Source organism: Ranitomeya variabilis, chromosome 4, assembly GCF_051348905.1.
Source record: "Ranitomeya variabilis isolate aRanVar5 chromosome 4, aRanVar5.hap1, whole genome shotgun sequence".
NCBI classification, from domain to species: Eukaryota; Metazoa; Chordata; class Amphibia; order Anura; family Dendrobatidae; genus Ranitomeya; species Ranitomeya variabilis.
In genome coordinates, this window is record NC_135235.1 from 97,366,766 (window position 1) to 97,388,763 (window position 21,998).

General features: G+C 44.6%; 1 protein-coding gene across 1 annotated transcript in view; it reads left to right on the plus strand.

Moving 5' to 3' along the window:
- PCGF5 (polycomb group ring finger 5) overlaps positions 1-21,998 on the plus strand; it is a 114,183-nt gene that overhangs the window by 16,118 nt on the left and 76,067 nt on the right. The window contains exon 2 of the mRNA XM_077258956.1: positions 1,871-1,954. The gene's annotated coding sequence lies outside the window, so the exon portion shown is untranslated. The remainder of the gene's footprint in view (positions 1-1,870; positions 1,955-21,998) is intronic.

Genomic DNA, 21,998 nt, shown 5'->3' on the forward strand with positions numbered 1-21,998 from the left:
TTATTAAGTATTTTGTGTGACACATCTCTGTGATTTAATTGCATAAAAATTCAAATTTGGATAATTGCGAAATTTTCTAAATTTTCGCCAAATTTCCCTTTTTTTCACAAATAAACGCAGGTAATATCAAAGAAATTTTACAACTATCATGAGGCACAATATGTCACAAGAAAACAATGTCAGAATCATCAGGATCCGTTGAAGCGTTCCAGAGTTATAACCTCATAAAGGGACAGTGGTCAGAATTGTGAAAATTGTCATGGTCATTAAAGTGCAAACCACCCTTGGGGGTAAAGGGGTTAAAGATACAAGTGTCATTATAATGCTCCTGAATAAAAAATTGCCCCTCACTATATTAACTCCTACAACAAACCACGGAGTAAAAATACGCCAAAAACTACTGGGTAAAAATAGTAACAACTCTTTATTAGAAATATAATAACACAAATGTATACAAAACTAGACATACAGGGTACACAAATAGTTCATGTATGGCGGACAAAAACCACTGTAAATGGCACCAGGGGGACAAAGAACAGCCAGTAACCAACCAGGACAGATAAGTGTCATCAATTCATAATGTATCCTTAAAGTGCATAGTGCTGATGAGTACCACTTATACCTGGTGAATCACCATACCTATCTGTATACCAGACACAGGGGTCAGTTAGAGGTGACAAAAGAACTTTGCCCATGTAATATATAATACAGATGGGTGCCACCTATACTTAATAAATCACAACATATGTCTATAGGCAGAAAAGTATGGTCAATTTAAAAGTAAAGAAGGACTGAATCTGTCTTACCCAATAGAGTCAGTGCCAGTGATTGTCCGGCGGCCCCGACGCGCGTTTCGCGTTAGGCTTCCTCGGGGGGTCGTGTTTGTGTGTGTGCCCGGGGTTGTATTTAAAGGCCGAATGACAGCTGTGAAGAGTCACGCCATAATCGGCGCGTGCATGCCGCCATCACTGAAATCGCTACAGGCGTTCCCTACAGCGTTTCCGGTATCAGGAACAGATGGTGGAAACGCCCCATGATGACAGATGTGGTGGAGGAATTACGCCATGGTCGGCGCATGCGCACCGCCATCACTAAGGACGCCACGAGCATCACCTCCAGCATTTCCAGTATCCAGAGCAGGCGGGGGAAATGCCCCCTCATGACGTCATTTCCTGCTCTGCCACATATGGACAGCTGGAAGGATGCTCGCCGGGTCCAACCGTGGCGCGCATGCGCACTAGCGCTATTAACCATCCACGCTCCGGAGGATGATAGAAGTAGAGAAAGGTAAAATTAAGTCATATTAAAACGCACATGCGTAGAAGAAACTAAAGTCCTCTCCACAGGTGGGATATTTAGGTGCAGCGAATATAGGTTATATACAACCGGTCAGATTGTGATGTGAATGTAAATATGCGGCAAAAAAGCCGTCTATGTGAACAGAAAAAACAAATGAGACAGTGACATTTATAATGTGATAATAATAAAGAAAAATAAAAAGAAAAGGATCCACATATAGGCTCCATATAATATATAAGACAATTATGTGAAAGAAAGTGCATAAAGTGCCAAGGATAATTCTAAGATTATTTAAATAATTTTTTTTGTATCTAATATACTATACCCAATACCCAACAAAGTATAGCATAGATAAAAGCGATGAAAAGGACATAAGTTTAAAAAACCACTATTCGATACACCAAGAATATATAATTCGACATGAGGAACATAGATTATACCGACATATGATATTGCCACCTAAATCAGGAGACATACACGTGTTCTGAGTACATAAATCTTGTATGCGTGGAATAAAGTCACTGATGTTCCTTTCCACTTTTTTTCTCCTCCATTTCTACTCCTCCATCAGAAAATACTGCCGTCAAGATGATCGGATATCTCACACAAGCCCGGGGGAACGAATGAATGATGGAAATGGATACGTGAAATACAGGTACTAAAACAGACATGAAACACACAAAATTAAAATCCAGACATAGGAAATTACAGACGGACCAGGCTTTTAGCATCTACAAGAAAGGAGCAAAACTAAGCTGTTCATTCAGGCCATGTGGGGACATGGTCCCCAACACCGCTATCCATCGCGATTCCAATTGTGCTAATTTCTTCTTCAGATCGCCACCTCTAATTCCACTCCTCACATGGTCAATACCAAAAACACTCAAATCTTTGGGGTTACATTTATGATGTTTCAAGAAGTGTCTAGGTATCGTCTTTAGAGATTCAGTATCCTTTGCTTCTTTAGCTGCCATGATGTCTCTAATATGTTCCCGGGTCCGGACCCTCAACTCACGTGAGGTCAGTCCCACATAGGATAGGCCACATGTACATTTTGCCATGTAGACCACAAAAGTGGTACTACAGGAAATGTAATCCGTAATTTTAAATTCTTTTTTGCCGTCAGCAGAAGCAAAGGATAGTGTCCTTACATGATTGCGACACGCCATGCAGTCACCGCATGGGAAAAAACCCCACTTTTTCTTACCAGTGCCGAATATAGGTGGAGTTTTAGTGATGTAGTGGCTTTGGACCAAAATATCTCTCAGATTCTTAGATCTCCGTGCTGTCATGAGAGGTTCATCTGAGAGAAATTTGGCCAAAGTTGGTTCTGTTTTTAATATGGGCCAATGTCTCTTTAAGATGCTCCTCATTGTCCCCCACTGGTGATTAAATGTGGAGATATATCTGATTTTTCCATCCTCATTCTTTTTTATTTTAGAGGATTGTGTAAGAAGCTCACACCTTTTCTGGTTTTTGGCCCGATTGTACCCCGGTTTAATGCTCCTGTTACTATACCCGCGTGATCGAAATCTCTCCCCAAGGTCCACAGATTGTCTCGTGAATACCTCCTCCGTAGAACAAATCCTCCTCATTCTCAAAAATTGCCCTATAGGGATAGCACCAATAGTGGAGGCATTATGTGACGAGGAGGCATGGAGGAGGGCATTCACAGATGTTGCTTTCCTAAACACGTCTGTATCTATGGAGCCGTCCACCTGGATCTGGAGCAAGATGTCGAGAAAGGAAATACTCACCCTACTAAAATTATATGTGAGCTTAATGTTGAGGCTGTTACAGTTCAAATCCTGCATGAATGTATGGAGCTGTTCAACCGGTCCTTGCCAAATAAACAAAATATCATCTATATACCGATACCACCCCAGTACTTGGGGGGCAGCGTGTGCATCTCCAAATAGGGACCTCTGCCAGTATCCCAAAAACAAATTAGCATACGAAGGCGCACACGCCGCCCCCATCGCGGTCCCGCGACTCTGGAGGTAGTATCGGTCCTTAAAAGTAAAACAATTATGTGTCAGGATGAACTGCAAGAGCCTCAACACCAAGCCCACCACATCTGCGTCGATACTGCTGGATTCCAAAAAGAAGGTTGCAGCCTCCAAACCGTCATCATGGTGAATGGAGGTGTAGAGTGTCTCGACATCTGCTGTGACCAGTATCATGTCCGGCTCCAGAGACATACCATCCAATCTCCTCAAGACGTCCATAGTGTCCCTGACATAGGAGGGTAGGGTCTCAACCTGTGACCTCAAGTAGTAGTCTATATATTTACAGACTGGATCACAGAGCCCTCCCATGCCAGAGACAATCGGACGCCCCGGGGGATTCACGGAGTCCTTGTGGACCTTGGGGAGAAGGTAAAACGTGGGCATAACAGGGCATTCCACTATTAAACCATCAAATATTTTTTTACTGATAGCACCCTGATACAGAGCCTCCTCCAAAATTTCCACAAGTTCCCTCATAAATTTCGGCAATGGGTTATGGGGAAGTAAGGTATAAGTCTCTCTGTTACGTAATTGTTTAAATGCCTCTCTTTCGTATTTGTCTATGGGCCAAACAACAACGTTCCCCCCTTTATCTGATGGTTTTATAACCACATCCTGCAGATCACGGATTTCTTGCAGGGCTGCCCTCTGACCTCGCGTAAGATTGTCTCTTTTATATTTATTACTGATTGTTTTCAAATCAGCAGTCACTAGATTGGTGAAAATTTCCACCTGAGGGCAGAGAGACAGAGGGGGGAACGTGGTCGATTTGGCACAAATAGATGGAGGCGGTATACCTGTAGGAGGGTTGGCAGATTCATTTTCAAGTTCTTCCAAAATGGCGATAGCCTCTTGTTCGGATACCGGAGTCCCCTCAGTAGAAGATCGGGAATGGAGTTTTTTCAAAATGAGTTTTCGAGAAAATAAGTTCAAATCTTTTAGTGCTGTAAAGTAATCAAAATTATTGCATGGGGAAAATGAAAGACCGAGACCCAGAACCTCACATTGGGTATCTGTAAGAGTGTGTTGTGATAAATTAATTACCTCCAGTGTGGCGTTCTTGGGTCTCTTGTCTTTCTGAGGGGATATAGGGGTTTTCCTTTTGTTGCCATATCTGGTTACCTTCTGCCAGCGATCTTTTTGTATATCATTCCTCTCTGTTCCTAGAGTACCCTTATCTTCCCTTTTCTCGTCAGTGGATGATATGGACGAGAAAGATACAGATCTCGCCCTTGAGACTGATCTCCTATTAGGCTGATTATTCCTCCACCTATATACTCTATTATTTTTGGCATCAGAAACATCACGTTGGTATTTTTTAGTTTTCAATGAGAGAATTTCTTTCTCCCATTTTTGAATTTCTATATCGAGTTCATTTTTAAAGGTGGTGTTGGTTTCGGGAGTGATAGTTTTGTTGATTTCCTCCTGAATCCCTTCTAATTCTTTATCTAGTTCGTTAATAGTCTGTTCATTATTTTTAATCAGAAGGGTCATAAAGCCTTTGGAGCAAGATGCTACAACCTCCTCCCAATCGTTCTTAAAAGATTCGTTATCTATATTAAAGGAGGGAAACACTTGGATGCGCAGTCCTCTCGGGATCAGTCCACAAGAAATATAACGTTCCAAGAATGATTTGTTCCACCAAAGGCGGGTTTTTTTCTGTAGAAGCTCTTTGAATTTACTCATTAGGTCCGTCAAATCCTTAGATCTGGAATCTAAAACCATACATGTACTATCGTTGAACACCTTGTCAAGCTGTAAAAGCCACGTTTTTTCACGTGCCTTAAAGTCCATTTCACCAGTGTGGACAACTGTGAAGACACAGAAAATACCTAAATACAAATACCACTGATGCATATCAATGCAAACCTATCATAGGGATACACCCTATCATGGACGTCAAACAAATGACGGGGCGCAAACTCCACTACTAATTAACTCCTACAACAAACCACGGAGTAAAAATACGCCAAAAACTACTGGGTAAAAATAGTAACAACTCTTTATTAGAAATATAATAACACAAATGTATACAAAACTAGACATACAGGGTACACAAATAGTTCATGTATGGCGGACAAAAACCACTGTAAATGGCACCAGGGGGACAAAGAACAGCCAGTAACCAACCAGGACAGATAAGTGTCATCAATTCATAATGTATCCTTAAAGTGCATAGTGCTGATGAGTACCACTTATACCTGGTGAATCACCATACCTATCTGTATACCAGACACAGGGGTCAGTTAGAGGTGACAAAAGAACTTTGCCCATGTAATATATAATACAGATGGGTGCCACCTATACTTAATAAATCACAACATATGTCTATAGGCAGAAAAGTATGGTCAATTTAAAAGTAAAGAAGGACTGAATCTGTCTTACCCAATAGAGTCAGTGCCAGTGATTGTCCGGCGGCCCCGACGCGCGTTTCGCGTTAGGCTTCCTCGGGGGGTCGTGTTTGTGTGTGTGCCCGGGGTTGTATTTAAAGGCCGAATGACAGCTGTGAAGAGTCACGCCATAATCGGCGCGTGCATGCCGCCATCACTGAAATCGCTACAGGCGTTCCCTACAGCGTTTCCGGTATCAGGAACAGATGGTGGAAACGCCCCATGATGACGGATGTGGTGGAGGAATTACGCCATGGTCGGCGCATGCGCACCGCCATCACTAAGGACGCCACGAGCATCACCTCCAGCATTTCCAGTATCCAGAGCAGGCGGGGGAAATGCCCCCTCATGACGTCATTTCCTGCTCTGCCACATATGGACAGCTGGAAGGATGCTCGCCGGGTCCAACCGTGGCGCGCATGCGCACTAGCGCTATTAACCATCCACGCTCCGGAGGATGATAGAAGTAGAGAAAGGTAAAATTAAGTCATATTAAAACGCACATGCGTGATTTAATTGCATAAAAATTCAAATTTGGATAATTGCGAAATTTTCTAAATTTTCGCCAAATTTCCGTTTTTTTCACAAATAAACGCAGGTAATATCAAAGAAATTTTACAACTATCATGAGGCACAATATGTCACAAGAAAACAATGTCAGAATCATCAGGATCCGTTGAAGCGTTCCAGAGTTATAACCTCATAAAGGGACAGTGGTCAGAATTGTGAAAATTGTCATGGTCATTAAAGTGCAAACCACCCTTGGGGGTAAAGGGGTTAAAGATACAAGTGTCATTATAATGCTCCTGAATAAAAAATTGCCCCTCACTATATTGTCTGCACAAAATATGACCCCCACATTGTCCCTCTTATGGTACATGCTCTTCACACTGACCTCTCCTTACCTATACCGGCCCCCTCTTCACACTGTCCTCTTACACTGTGTCCCCCCTATAGGGCCCGGTATTTATACTCCATATTTATACTCCATCCTCCCACCCTGTGTGCATGGCTCCCCCATCCTCCCACCCTGCGTGCATGGCTCTCCCATCCTCCCACCCTGCGTGCATGGCTCCCCCATCCTCCTCCCCTGCGTGCATGGCTCCCCCATCCTCCCACCCTGCGTGCATGGCTCCACCATCCTCCCACCCTGCGTGCATGGCTCCCCCATCTTCCCACCCTGCGTGCATGGCTCCCCCATCTTCCCACCCTGCGTGCATGGCTCCCCCATCCTCCTCCCCTGCGTGCATGGCTCCCCCATCCTCCTCCCCTGCGTGCATGGCTCCCCCATCTTCCTCCCCTGCGTGCACGGCTCCCCATCCTCCTCCCCTGTCATACTCACCTCTCACCGCGCAGCGCAGAACTTCCTGGCATCTCTGCAGCGTCTTCCTTCCTGTATGAACAGTCACGTGGTACCGCTCATTAAGGTGATGGATATGCGCATATTCATCACCTTAATGAGCAATACCACGTGACCGCTGAAGACAGGACGCGCTGCCGGCGCTGAGACGGAGTTACAGCCACCGCTGGAGGAGGGTGAGTATGACGTCTTCAGGGAGGGGGGCGGGAAGGAGGGAGGGAAGGAGGGGGGTGGGAAGGAGGGAGGGAAGGAGGAGGGGGGGCGGGCACTTGACCCTGGACTTTTATAAAAAAAAAACAAGCTCAAGTGCGCCCCCCCCCATCCTGGCACCCTAGGCACGTGCCCTCAAGTGCCTAGTGGCAAATACGGCCCTTGTGATATCTATCAGATTGGCTGCGCTGAAGCTTTTTAACAAGCTTTGATCGAGCTGCCAAACCCAAACAGTAACACAGACTTCCAGGAGAAGTCCTTGTTCGGGGTCCGTTCACGGACACTAAGTGTCAGGTACGGACCCGGAACTTTACCGTTCGGGTTCGCCCATCTCTATTGCAGATGGCTTGAAAACTGTATGATACTGTGTGCTACAAAACTGTATGGTAAGTGCAAAGAAAAATGCATGGTGCCTACAGTCAAACATGGGGCTTTAAATAAAAAAAGAGTATTCTTTTTTTCTATATTTTTCTTTCAACTAGCTTTTACTGTTGTAAGAAGATGGATATATTGCCCTGCTCCCCCTTGAAGACATCAGTGCTGTGTATAATGTGATGTGTAATTTGAATAAAGTCATGTGTCTTGTGTACATCTTGTGTCATATGAAGTGTAAGATATTTGCCTATGGAATGTGATAATGTATATATAAGTATTATAACGTATAGTGATGTGATGCATGAAAGACATAGGCTAGGGCTTAAGGTAGTGTTTGCATAGAATGTAGGTGAAAGGGTATGTTTCCCCAGCTTCAGACTGCAGGGTCAGGGAGACATCAGGAATTCAGGTTTCAGACATCAGGAACAATACATGTACTAGTGTCTGATTTAGAGGGTAGAGCTGCTGCCTGGTGTAAAAGAACCCCTGGGTTTGAATCCTGACAGTAGGTGAAAGGGTATGTTTCACCAGCAACAGACTGCAGGGTCAGGGAGAGAGTTAATGTTGGAACCAGCCCACAGGGGAGGGCTTAGTACTAGAACAAGTGACCTGCTTCCTGAAGTTAGTCAGAGAAGAGTTAGAGTCTGAAAATGTGACAAGTGTGCAGAGCTGCCATTTGGGTGAACTACAGAAAAGGGACAATGAGGGAGTGTGACTAGGAACTTACAGAAGAGGCAGAGTGGCCTTGTACCTTAAAGGGGTCTTTGGATAGGATGATGTGTCACAAGAAACCCTGAGCTTGATAAACGCTGAAGGTACAGACCTAAAGAGGTCTGAGACTGTGGGACTAGTGAGAGTCCTGAGCTGTAGATCCAGGCCATACATAGCAATAAGATGCAGAGCCGCTTAGTGGGTGTAGAGAAACTCGCTGAACTGTACTGTGGCAACAAGCTAGTATGTGACGAAGTAGGGCAAAACAGTGTTCTATACCAGCCCTGGAGCAGACTATCCTGGAAGGATGATGTCAGGAAAAAGGCTTCTTGCTGTGAATGAAAATTACTGGGTACTCACTATCCCTTGTATATAACCCTCATCAAGTTCAGCAAAGTTCCCATGTTTGAACAGAACCCTCCTTTACTAATTTGTGGAACTCGTGGTCCTGGCCAGCCAACACCATCGGCTACCAATGGCCTACACGGGCACAAAGCCCTCACAACTTTAACATCCAGCCAGGACCCACAATTGTCTGTAGGATGCCAAAGCGATTGGGGACAGAAGCTCACCCACGACTACCTCGCTTAGGCATCTTACATTTGGTGCAGCTGGCAGGATGCGTGTGCCTTATATGAAGAAAGCAGGGAAGATATGGCTCATGGAGCTGATGGAAGTGTGCTGAAATACATGCGGCCCAAGATGGCGGCCTGAAGCATTGATTCTAATGTGGTGACGCGACAGTGAAGAGAAGAAGAAACACTGCCTATCGTGGATGTGGACAGCACAAGAGAGCGCGAAAATGAGTTCAACCCTCACAAATGATGGCCCAAAGAAGGAGGGGCCCAGCAGCCAGAGTTCAGCCTGGAATAGGAGGTATAGGTTCCTGAGAAGGGTGCAGCTGCCAAGAGTGAAGCGTGAGGCAGCGGTTGCTTCAGAAGTTCGACCTAGATAGAGGCGGAGCCAGCTGTGCAGAAAGCATGTCATCAGGAAGCGACTGGTGCCATTTTCTCCTCAATACACAAGAAGTTAGAAGTAAAGCGGTGAGCCTCGAGCCACTATGGTGCAGAGCAAGCAGAACATTAGCGAGTCTCCCGAATGCACTATGGACATTAGCGAGGAAGAGATGGAAGCGGAGCAAGAGACGCCCTCTGCTCAGGGAGAAAAAACGCCCAGAATCGCGGTGGCAACAAAGGCCATGCAGGCAGTGGTCCATGAGTACTGCATCTACTGCTGGGGTAGTGTGCTAAGGAGGCACGAATGGGAATTGATGAGGCTGATGAACCGAGCTGTGGTGAATCAGAGTAGACTCCAGCCAGTGAAAAGTGGGGCCAAGATGGGCCTCAGGAGCCAGAAGAAATGATTTCATTCTAGAGTTAGAGGCCTGCAGACAGAGGGTGAAGTGCTGCCGGGAGACCTGAGTGTGAAGACGGCCCTGTGAGCTCAGTTGTGCCTGTTGTACGGAAGGGGAGCCACTAGAGGAACTATTCTGCATTTAAGAGGCCAAGAGGCCCTAAGTGTGTCACGAACCCCCGGATATTGGCCAGGACCGCCGAAGATTTTGCGTCTCTCCCCCCTTCCAAGTTTGTTTTATGCACATTGCATACCCCCTGCTGGATTGCGGGACTGTGGGAGCTCTTAAAGAGCCAGAAACCCTTTTCTGTCCCTATGAACTGAGCAACTTAAAGAGACTACTGTTCATAAAAGGGGAGAGGAGGAATGGAAATGGATGACCCAAGGATCGAGCCGGGTCAGGACTGTGTTAATTGCACCCTTGTCTTAAATGACAGATGATTGACTGTATAGACTGTGCTTCACAATTACTGGAGGTGTTGCTGTTTGGGCCAACAGGTCTGTGATTAAAAAGAACTTAGACAAGTGGTGTCAGGGTCTCCAAACTGGCGAGACCAGGGTCATGCGGGCTTCTGGAGACAAGTGGACCTCCCAATGTCCCAATCAGGTTGAAGGCAAATGGCTTGCGCCCATGAATTGATGGGGCAAAACCAAGGCCAATGTTAATCTGAAGGATTGTTGCTGGGTTAAAGAGTTTTGGGCACTTGTTGTTCCAGGATTCTAACCTAGATGTACCAGTTCCATGTCATTCAGGAAGAAAGAAGGACAAAGATGTCATGTTAGTTAAAATGTTATGATGTGTAGTATAGTGCATTGGTGTTTTCCAGGTGTTTTCGGATGGTCAAGGACAACCATCATTAAAGAAGGGGGAAATGTATGGAGATGGACATATTGCCTTGCTCCCCTTTGAAGACATCACTGTTGTGTATAATGTGATGTGTAATCTGAATAATGTCTTGTGTCTTGTGTACATATTGTGTCATGTGAAGTATAAGATGATTGCCTATGTAATCGTGATAATGTAAAGTATTATAACGTGTAGTGATGTGATGCATGAAAGCTATAGGCTAGGACTTAGGACATAATGTAGTGTTTGCATAGAATATAGGTTGGTAAGGACTGATCTGAGTTGGAGTTGTAATATTGCAACCACTAGGGGCAGCACCGGCAGGTAGCATAGCCAGGAATAGCCAGAGGTCGGTACATGGAGCAGCTGTAGGATCTTGAGGATAAGCGGGCATCGTAGTTAGGATATAGCCAGAGGTCGGTACACGGAGCAGTAGTAGGATCTTGAGGATAAGCGGGAATTGTAGTCAGGATATAGCCAGAGGTCGGTACATGGAGCAGCAGTACAGTTGGGAGGATAAGCAGGTAACGTAGACAGGATATCACCAGGTGTACACGGAGTAGCAATAGGATCTTGAGGATAAGCAGCAGGTGGGAAGAAGCTAGACTGAAGCCTAAAGTGCTTTAAACTGTACTCACTATCCCTTGTACATAACCCTCATGAAGTTCAGTAAAGTTCCCATGTTTGAACAGAAATCTCCTTTACTAATCTGTGGAACTCGTGGTCCTGACCAGCCAATACCATCGGCTACTGGCAGCCTGCACAGGCACAAGGTCCTCACAAATCTAACAGCCAGTCAGTACCACAATTTTCTGTAGGATGCCAAAGCGAGTGGGAACAGAAGCTCGCTCATGACTAAGGGCTCATACTCACTTGCGAGCAACTCGGAAGAGTCTCACACGGCAATACCCGGCACTGCACCCGGCACTCAGGAGTGGAGCATGCGGCTGCATATATTCCTATGCGGCCGCACGCTCCAATCCGAGTGCCGGCAGCAGCCCTGGGTTTTAACATGCGAAACTCATCCGAGTTGCTTGCAAGTGAGTATGAGCCCTAATACGTTGGGCATCTTACACTGCTACGTAAAAGAAAACATACACATTTTAAAGGTATTTCTATTGAGAATCATTGAAAAAATAAATGTATACGTCTTTCATACTTTTTCTGGGATGAAAAAAACTTAGTCAACTATGTTTTTGCTCATTAAAAAAAACACAATTACACATAAACCTGACAAACTGTAGTCTAAATATTTTTTTTTACTTTGTCTTGCCCATTTTTGTACTGCGGTTCACATATGCATACAATTTTTATGCAATTTAGGTATATATGTAAAGAAGAGGATTGTACTGTATTAATATTTAATATTGCTATGCTGTTGATGTAATTTATATTATAAAATGCTGTGTTATACTACATTGTGCCTTTCGTTGGTTATGCACCTGTCAGCCGGTAGAGTGAGCTGTCAGGAAACTACATGCAGTTCTTCAGTTTCCTGAATGCAAGCTTGCAGTAGGAGGTGCTATTGTCATTGAAGACCCACAAAAGGCCTATCACTAATGTAGATGTGTGCATTTTGATGATGATGAAGTGCTGTGCTACTCAGCTGGTAAGAGGGTTACAAAATGGGAGCCAGAATGTGCAAAGAGACCACGGGAGGAGCTTGAGGAACTTTTCAATTGCCTATGAATACATAAGGCCTTAGCTATTCCATGGGGCAGGATTAGTTGGTCCCTGAATTTCAGAAAGATGCCCAGAGGTGCAGAGTTGTCACAGCAGTATTCTGCATAGCAAAGTCCGCAGAGTTGGGGAGCTAATGGGAAGAAAGTATCTTGTAAGCTGTGTCACCTCAATTCTTTTGTTACGGCATTCTCATCCCTGTCACGTTGGTCAACTATGGTGGTCTCTTAGGTAATGACCCTTGGCTATTCTGATATACCCTTCTTTGTGTCACATACCTGCCTGACATCCTTTGTGGTGTTACTGGCTCTAATCACTGACTCCTGTATAGAATTCTGACATTGATTCTGCCAGTTACAAGGACTAATTTGTGACCATCTCCACCAGTACCAATGAAATGTCATTCCCACAATGGCATTATTTTTTTATTTAAAAAATACAATATCTCCATAACCATTATTAATGTACAGTGCACGCCTAACATAAAGTTTCTTCTTGTACCTTTGAGGAGGTTTTTCATCTCCTGCTCCTCTGGCATGAGCCAAAATACACCAGCAAGTCCACCACTGAATGGCTTAAAAAAAACAAAATTAAGACTTTGGAGTGTCCTAGTCAAAGTCCTGACCTTAAAAAGGCAGTTCATGCTCGGAAACCTTCCAATGTACTGAATTACAACAATTTTGCAAAAATGAGTGGGCCAAAATTCCTCCAGAGCGTTGTAAAAGACTCATTGCCAGTTATCACAATCGCTTGATTGCAGTTGTTGCTGCTTAGGGTGGCACAACCAGTTATTTAGTTTAGGGGGCAATAACTTTTTTCACACTGGACCTTGTAGGTTTAGATTTCTTTTTCCCTTAATAATAAACACCTTCATTTAAAAACTGCATTTTGTGTTAACTTTGTCTAATATTTACATTTGTTTGGTTGTCAGAAACAATAAAGTGTCACAAACACGCAAAAGAATAGGAAATCAGTTAGGGGCAAACACTTTTTTCACACAACTGTAGATGTTTTATTAGACAGGGTCTTTAGGTGCATCTGAGCATGCACGACTGACAGCATTGGAATTGATGGAGGACAGATCATGATTCAGGGGGTAATAGCTGCAGATCAGTGCAGATTTGGAAATAGCTTGTACAGGACTGGCCTTAGGTTGAATGGTGCCCTGTGCAAAAATGCTTTTCAGTGCCCCACATTTCATTGGCTACTCAGAACACATTAGCATGCATCTTTATAAATAAGAAAAAATGCTACTCAGTGTATGGAGCTGTGATCTGCTTCACTTTTGGCACCAGTGACACCAGCATACAGCCGAACACGGGGGTGACAAGTGGCATTCCCCAAACAATCTGATATGGGGGCTTTATCCAAAAGATAATGATATACCATCAGCATCTAAGTACTGGACAAACGGTCTGTGATTAGTATGTACAATGTACATCTATGGATAAGTACAAGAAGTAAGGGTCTAACTTATAGCGGCTGTGCGATTGCAATACCTCTGGACTGTGGACATCTGTGGATAAGTACATGCAAAATAACGGTGTTTTCATATGAATAGCAGCTTATTGTCAATGTCAAGTGTGATACTGTTTGCTGAGATGCTGCATGTAAGTGTCACGATCCATTTTTGGATGCGTGGCAGCTCTTGTTCCACTATGATTTAAATGTAGCTTTTTTCCTTTCTGGCTATGCAGGGGTTAATGTCAGTTTCCCTTGCTGACATCTTGCTGCAACTCCAGAGTTGCTAGGTCAGCTGATGTGGGTGGTGACCACTCCCACCATCCTTTAAATGGTCACCTGATGCATCAGCCGACTGTCGGAGATAGAGCAATCTGTGTTGACCATGCCTGGAGTAAGGAGCTCTCTGGCTGCAGTGGTGAAACTGCTGGTTTTGTGGAGTTTGTGGTCTGGGTGCCTTTCTTCTGCTGTGTGGTGCTTTGCAGCAGAGAAGGCTATTAAGCTAACTTTGGTGTTTTTTCCTCATCTGTCTCATGTTTGTCACTATCTTCTGTGTTGTTCCATCTGCAGTGGTGAGGCTAGCGCCTTTGCTGGCCAGTGCACTAGCCAGGGCAGTGCTAGGTGACAGTGATGGACGAGGTTTCTGAGGGTGGTGGGGGGAGGACCCATTTAGGGTGTTAGGGGAGTGCAGAGACAGGCTCAGGTTGGAGCAGGAGGTGTCCATCCCTCATTCCCTATTGGTAGGGTGACAAAAAGGATATGTGCACACACAGAGGTTTTGTTGAGGCAGGCAAAAATGACAAGTTTTTTAGTCAAAACTTCTTCAGGAAAAACTTTTTCTTTGGAGAATATTTGAAAGAGCTTCTCTATTCTGTTGTGAATTCTGCTCTTGGGCTCCCTCCGGTGGTTGTAAGTGGTAGCGCTGCTGTCTCTGAATCGCAGCATTTATCAGGTGTGTTCACTTTTTGCAATTTTGACTGGGCTATTTAGTCTTGCTTCACCCTTTAGTCAGTGCCAGTTGTCCATTGTTCCTGGAGGATTCACATCCCTGCCTGGTCTCTTCTGCTTTGCAGTTCATTTCAACAAAGATAAGTTCTGGCCTTGATTTTTTGCTTTCCACATGCTGTGGCCTTATTGTTCAGTTCTTTTCCATGTTTTTGTCTTGTCCAGCTTGGTCTGTATAAGGATTTGTTTAGCCAAGCTGGTATCTCTGGAGATGCAGATATACCCTCCATATCTTTAGTTAGCTGTGGAGATTTTGTATTTTCTGTGGTGGATATTTTCTAGTGTTTTAATACTGACCGCATAGTACTCTGTCCTATCCTTTCTATTTAGCTAAAAGTGGCCTCCTTTGCTAAATTCTCATTTCAGTCTGTGTATGTTTTTCCCCTCTCCTCTCACAGTCAATATTTGTGGGGGCTGTCTATCCTTTGGGGATTTTCTCTGAGGCAAGATAGTTTTCCCTTTTCTATCTCTAGGGGTAATTAGTCCTCCGGCTGTGTCGAGATGTCTAGGGAGCGCTAGGTACATTCCACGGCTACTTCTAGTTGCGGTGTTAAGTTCAGGGTCTGCGGTCAGTACAGGTACCACCTTCTCCAGAGTACGTCTCATGCTGCTCTTAGGCCACCAGATCATAACACTATTCTTTTGAAGGGTTTTGGATTTTTTTTTTTTCTGAAGTGTTCCATGCAGCCTTTTAGGCTGGTTTCACACTTGCGTTTTTGTCTGCAGCGTTTTTTGCACAAAAAACGCATGCGTTTTTTTCCCCTATATTTAACATTGAAAACGCATGCGTTTTTTTGCACATGCGTTTGGTCGCGTTTTCAAACGCATGCGTTTTTTGTCTGCATGCGTTCATTTTCAAAAATGCTACCTGCAGTATTTTCTTGCGCGTTTTTTTGCCGCGAAAAAACGCATGCGTTTTTTCGCGGCAAAAAAATGCATTGCTGTCTATGTAAACGCATGCGTTTTTAAGCACATGCGTTTGTTTGCGCTAAAAACGCATGCGTTTTTATAGAAAAAAAACAGAAAACACACTGAAAAGCCACCCACCACCATCAAGGTGATAAAGGGATCCAAACCCTAACCCTAACTCTACCCCTAACCTCACCCCTAACCGTTTAATGAACATTTTCTGACAGTCATATTGCCACGTATTTAAGTGCCACGTATCACGTATTTCAGTGCCACGTATGCCACGTGCCACGTATTTAAGTGCCACGTGCCACATATTTAAGTGCCACGTGCCACCTATTAAAGTGCCACGTGCCACGTATTTAAGTGCCACGTATTTAAGTACCACATATTTAAGTGCCACGTGCCACGTATTTAAGTGCCACGTGCCACGTATTTAAGTGCCACATGCCACGTATTTAAGTGCCACGTGCCACGTATTTAAGTGCCACGTATTTAAGTACCACGTATTTCAGTTGCACGTATTTCAGTGCCACGTATTTCAGTCACGTTTAGGGTTAGGGTTAGGGGTAGGGGTAGGGTTAGGGTTTTCTTGTTTTTTCTTGTGTTTTCTTGTGTTTTCTTGTGTTTTTCTATAAAAACGCATGCGTCTAAAAAACGCATGCGTTTTACCGCGTTTACATGCGTTTTTCACACATGCGTTTTTTTTAAAAACGCATGCAGATAAAAACGCAAGTGTGAAACCAGCCTTAATTGGATAGTGCCTGAAAGGATAAATCTCAGCATAAGCTCTATTTAATGAGAAAGTTGTATTAGTCTAAGCTAAGTAAGGGCCAAGATATGCAGGATTACATGAGAAATACTCTAGAAATTGTGGGGCACCTGCAGGGCATTGGGGAAGACCTAAAGGATTTCCATGTTGTTGCACTACTACTAAGCGGTCTACCAGACAGCTATGACACACTTGTAACTGCACTAGAGGCACTCCCAGATTATGAGCTTACATTTCAGTATGTCAGAGGAAATTTTCGCTTGCAGATGAGTATAAGTGAAAGACAGAAAGTGTATGCAGCAGTGGGTTAGTCAAAGCATAATCTACTTTAAAAATTGAAGATCTACCCAAAAATAAATGTAATTTAAAAGAAACATGTTAGTGTTTGGTTTGCAAGAAATCAGGACACCTAAAGGCTGAAGGGTAGGTGGAAGGCTAGTGTGATGACACCAATGGTGTCACTGGCGCAAACTAGGGGGCGCTATCAGGGGGGCACGTGAACGAGCGAAGGGAGTGGAGGAACAGTACGCAAGGACCTGAGACTAAGCAGTGAGCACAGAACCTGGAACTAAGCAGTCACATGACCAGGGGGCGGAGTCACCACGCGAGAGGACAGGGAAGGCAGCTGATCGCGTGGTGACAGGGCACAGCAAGATAACGTAGTCAAAGGATAGCCCAGGGTCAAAAGCCAGATGAGAGCATGGTACCAGGGGATAGGACAGAGAGTAAACAGAGACAAGCCAAGGGGTCAGATAACCAGGAAGGACTGGGCAGTACAAGGCAGGATACAGAGGCAAAAGTCAGGGGATGAACCGGGTCATACACAGCAAAGCACACATGCAGAGAGGCACAACGTTTATGGTCGAGTCACCTGGGTCAGCAACCACAAACCGAGTATACGGAAGTATCACCGACACCAAATCCAGGAACTGCCCACATTAAATAGCCGCGCCCAGAACCAAAGAGTGAATCCCCACTCTTTGAGGGGTTTTTGCACCCAAACAGTGTTTCTTCCCCACATATGGGGTATCGGCGTACTCAGGACAAATTGTACAACAACTTTCAGGGTCCAGCTTACCCTTGTACCCTTGGGAAAATAAAAAAATTGTTGCTAAAAACCATTTTTGTGACTAAAAACTTAAATGTTCATTTTTTCCTTCCATGTTGCTTCTGCTGCTATGAAACACCTCAAGGGTTAATAAACTTCTTGAATGTGGTTTTGAGCACCTTGAGGGGTGCAGTTTTTAGAATGGTGTCACTTTTTGGTATTTTCAGCCATATAGACCCCTCAAACTGACTTCAAATGTGAGGTGGTCCCTAAAAAAAAATGGTTTTGTAAATTTTGTGGCAAAAATGAGAAATCGCTGGTAAAATTTTAACCCATATAACTTCCTATTAAAAAAAAAATTTGCTTCCAAAATTGTGCTGATGTAAAGTAGACATGTGGGAAATGGTATTTATTAACTATTTTGTGTCACATAACTCTCTGGTTTAACAGAATAAAAATTCAAAATGTGAAAATTGCAAAATTTTCAAAATTTTTGCCAAATTTCCTTTTTTTTCACAAATAAATACAAAAACTATTGACCTAAATTTACCACTAACATGAAGCCCAATATGTCACGAAAAAATAATCTCAGAATCGCTAGGATCCATTGAAGCGTTTCTGAGTTATTACCTCATAAAGGGACACTGGTCAGAATTGCAAAAAATGGCCACGTCATTAAGGTCAAAATAGGCTGGGTCATGAAGGGGTTAAGGAAAAATGGAATCGTGTTTCAGACCACTGTCTACAGCATAAGGGCTGTCCCACACGTCCAGATAATTCCGGTACCGGAATAAATCGGTACCGGAGTTATCCGTGTCCGTGTGCCTGGGAACTCACGGAGGCCATACCTGCGGCACACGTGTGCCGCCCGTATGGCGAGTGGGTACCACACGGAGCGTGTGGTACCCACTCTGCATGGTGCTGAAGCTGCGATTCATATCCTCTCTGCAGTAACGTTTGCTGCAGAGAAAATATGAAGAATAGTGTTAAAAATAAAGATCCATGTGTCCGCCGCCCCCCCACCCCCTGTGCGCCCCCCCCCGCTGGTCAGAAAATACTCACCCGGATCCCCCGTCGGCAGTCGCTCCTTCCTGGTCTGGCCGCGGCTTACTGTATGCGGTCACGTGGGGCCGCTCATTTACACTCATGAATAGGCGGCTCCGCCCCTATTGGAGGTGGAGCCACATATTCATGAGTGTAATCGGCCGCATACAGTAGAGAAGCCGCGGCCAGACCAGGAAGGAGCGACTGCCGACGGGGGATCCGGGTGAGTATTTTCTGACCAGCGGGGGGGGCGCACAGGGGGTGGGGGGCGGCGGACACATGGATCTTTATTTTAAACACTATCATTCATATTTTCTCTGTAGCAAACGCTGCTACAGGGAACATATGAATGGCGGCTTCAGCACCATGTGGGGGGGACAGCGCTTACTGTAGCGCTGTCTCCTGCACGCACACGGACCCCAGACGGAGAATGTCCGTGTGAGGTCCGTGTTTTACACGGACCCATTGACTCTATTGGGTCCGTGTAATCCGTGCGCTCCCACGAACACTGACATGTCTCCGTGTTTGGCACACGGAGACACGGTCCGCACACGGTCCGCACAAAATCAATGACATCTGAACAGATGCATTGATTTTTATGGGTCTACGTGTGTCAGTGTCTCCGGTACGGGAGGAAACTGTCACCTCACGTACCGGAGCCACTGACGTGTGAAACCGGCCTAAAGCGCATTTAATGCCCATAATATTCATTGCTTGCTTAGAGTATTTCATTGGGGCATTTTTTATAAATCCATTCATGAATATTGAATCGTAATGGGGCAGGCACTGCACTCCCAGCCTCACTGTGCTGTCTGCCTTTCCCCTTTTGTAGTAAGCATTAAACTGGCTTTACACTCATGCCTTTAGTTAGGGGTTGAATTTCCTGCTGACAGGTCCTCTTAAAAGGAGTTTTCCAACCTTTGTTAATGTTGACATGTCTTTAGGAATAGCCATTAATTAGTACTTGGTGGGGACCCAACTGTGAGAACCCCTCCCCAGGATTGTAAAGGTACCGTCACATTAAGCGACGCTGCAGCAATAGCGACAACGATGCCGATCGCTGCAGCGTCGCTGTTTGATCGCTGGAGAGCTGTCACACAGACCGCTCTCCAGCGACCAACGATGCCGAGGTCCCCGGGTAACCAGGGTAAACATCGGGTTGCTAAGCGCAGGGCCGCGCTTAGTAACCCGATGTTTACCCTGGTTACCAGCGTAAAAGTAAAAAAAACAAACAGTACATGCTCACCTGCGCATCCCCTGCCGTCTGCTTCCTGACACTGACTGAGCTCCGGCCCTAACAGCACAGCGGTGACGTCACGGATCGCTAGCGATATCGTTTAGTGTGACGGTACCTTTAGAATAGAGGAGCTTCATTACAAAGGAGACATCTTGGTCTTTTTATCTATACAATGCAGGTATTAATTAAAGTACAGTACCTAGCCTTTGATTTTGTACTTATATCTGCCTAACCCCGGGGTCAACATTTTTGCTGCTTTCTCCTCTCTTTATGGACTTGACTTTTAATATGTCTTTATATTTGTAATGTTGGTAATTGAATAAAATTATTTTGTAATTGGATTTTTAGTATTGCATATTTTTGTTGTGTTCTGATCTATACAGAACAGGTAGAATCAGCCAATTACGAGTCTCAGTACTGCAAGATTTCAAGCTTTTTTTTGTAAATAATTGTAAAAACTAATAAAATCAAAAACTTTAACATAGTAAAAATAAAAAAATATTAAAAATAAATAAAACATGTTTAACAAGACAGTAGGCATTTTTTTTCTTTATATATTTTCATTGAGATGCAAATATATTAAAAATTCTATAATTGCAGCTATCATCCCCTACTAAAAAAATCTAACCAAACTATCCCTAAGACCTCATTCATATGCCTGAGATTTTCCTCTTATGCAGAAATCAGTATGAATGTCATCAGTGTTGTGGATCCATGTTTTATCTGTGTTTGGTCAGTTGGTCACTTGCTACCATCTGTCTTTGGTCAGTGGGTCACTTGTTACCTTCAGTGTTTGGTCAGTGGGTCACTTGTTACCTTCAGTGTTTGGTCAGTGGGTCACTTGTTACCATCAGTGTTTGGTCAGTGGGTCACTTTTTACCATCAGTGTTTGGTCAGTGGGTCACTTGTTACCATCAGTGTTTGGTCAGTGGGTCACTTGTTACCTTCTGTGTTTGGTCAGTGGGTCACTTGTTACCATCAGTGTTTGGTCAGTGGGTCACTTGTTACCATCAGTGTTTGGTCAGTGGGTCACTTGTTACTTCAGTGTTTGGTTAGTGGGTCACTTGTTACCTTCAGTGTTTGGTCGGTGGGTCACTTGTTACCATCAATGTTTGGTCAGTGGGTCACTTGTTACCATCAGTGTTTGGTCAGTGGGTCACTTGTTACCATCAGTGTTTGGTCAGGGGGTCACTTGTTACCATCAGTGTTTGGTCAAGGGGTCACTTGTTACCATCAGTGTTTCGGTCAGGGGTCACTTGTTACCATCAGTGTTTGGTCAGTTGGTCACTTGTTACCTTCAGTGTTTGGTCAGGGGGTCACTTGCTACCATCAGTATTTGGTCAGTGGGTCACTTTTTACCATCAGTGTTTGGTCAGTGGGTCACTTTTTACCATCAGTGTTTGGTCAGTGGGTCACTTGTTACCATCAGTGTTTGGTCAGTGGGTCACTTTTTACCATCAGTGTTTGGTCAGTGGGTCACTTTTTACCATCAGTGTTTGGTCAGTGGGTCACTTGTTACCATCAGTGTTTGGGCAGTGGGTCACTTGTTACAATCAATGTTTGGTCAGTGGATCACTGGTTACCATCAGTGTTTGGTCAGTGGGTCACTTGTTACCATCAGTGTTTGGTCAGGGGGTCACTTGTTCCATCAGTGTTTGGTCAGTGGGTCACTTGTACCCATCAGTGTTTGGTCAGTGGGTCACTTGCTACCATCAGTGTTTGGTCAGTGGGTCACTTGTTACCATCAGTGTTTGGTCAGGGGGTCACTTGTTACCATCAGTGTTTGGTCAGTGGGTCACTTGTTACCATCAGTGTTTGGTCAGTGGGTCACTTGTTACCATCAGTGTTTGGTCAGGGGGTCACTTGTTACCATCAGTGTTTGGTCAGTGGGTCACTTGTTACCATCAATGTTTGGTCAGTGGGTCACTTGTTACCATCAGTGTTTGGTCAGGGGGTCACTTGTTACCATCAGTGTTTGGTCAGGGGGTCACTTGTTACCATCAGTGTTTGGTCAGTGGGTCACTTGTTACCATCAGTGTTTGGTCAGTTGGTCACTTGTTACCTTCAGTGTTTGGTGAGTGGGTCACTTGTTACCTTCTGTGTTTGGTCAGTAAGTCCCTTGTTACTATCAGTGTTTGGTCAGTGGGTCACTTGTTACCATCAGAGTTTGGTCAGTGGGTCACTTGATACCATCAGTGTTTGGTCAGTGGGTCACTTGTTACCATCAGTGTTTCGTCAGTGGGTCACTTGCTGCCATCAGTGTTTGGTCAGTGGGTCACTTGTTACCA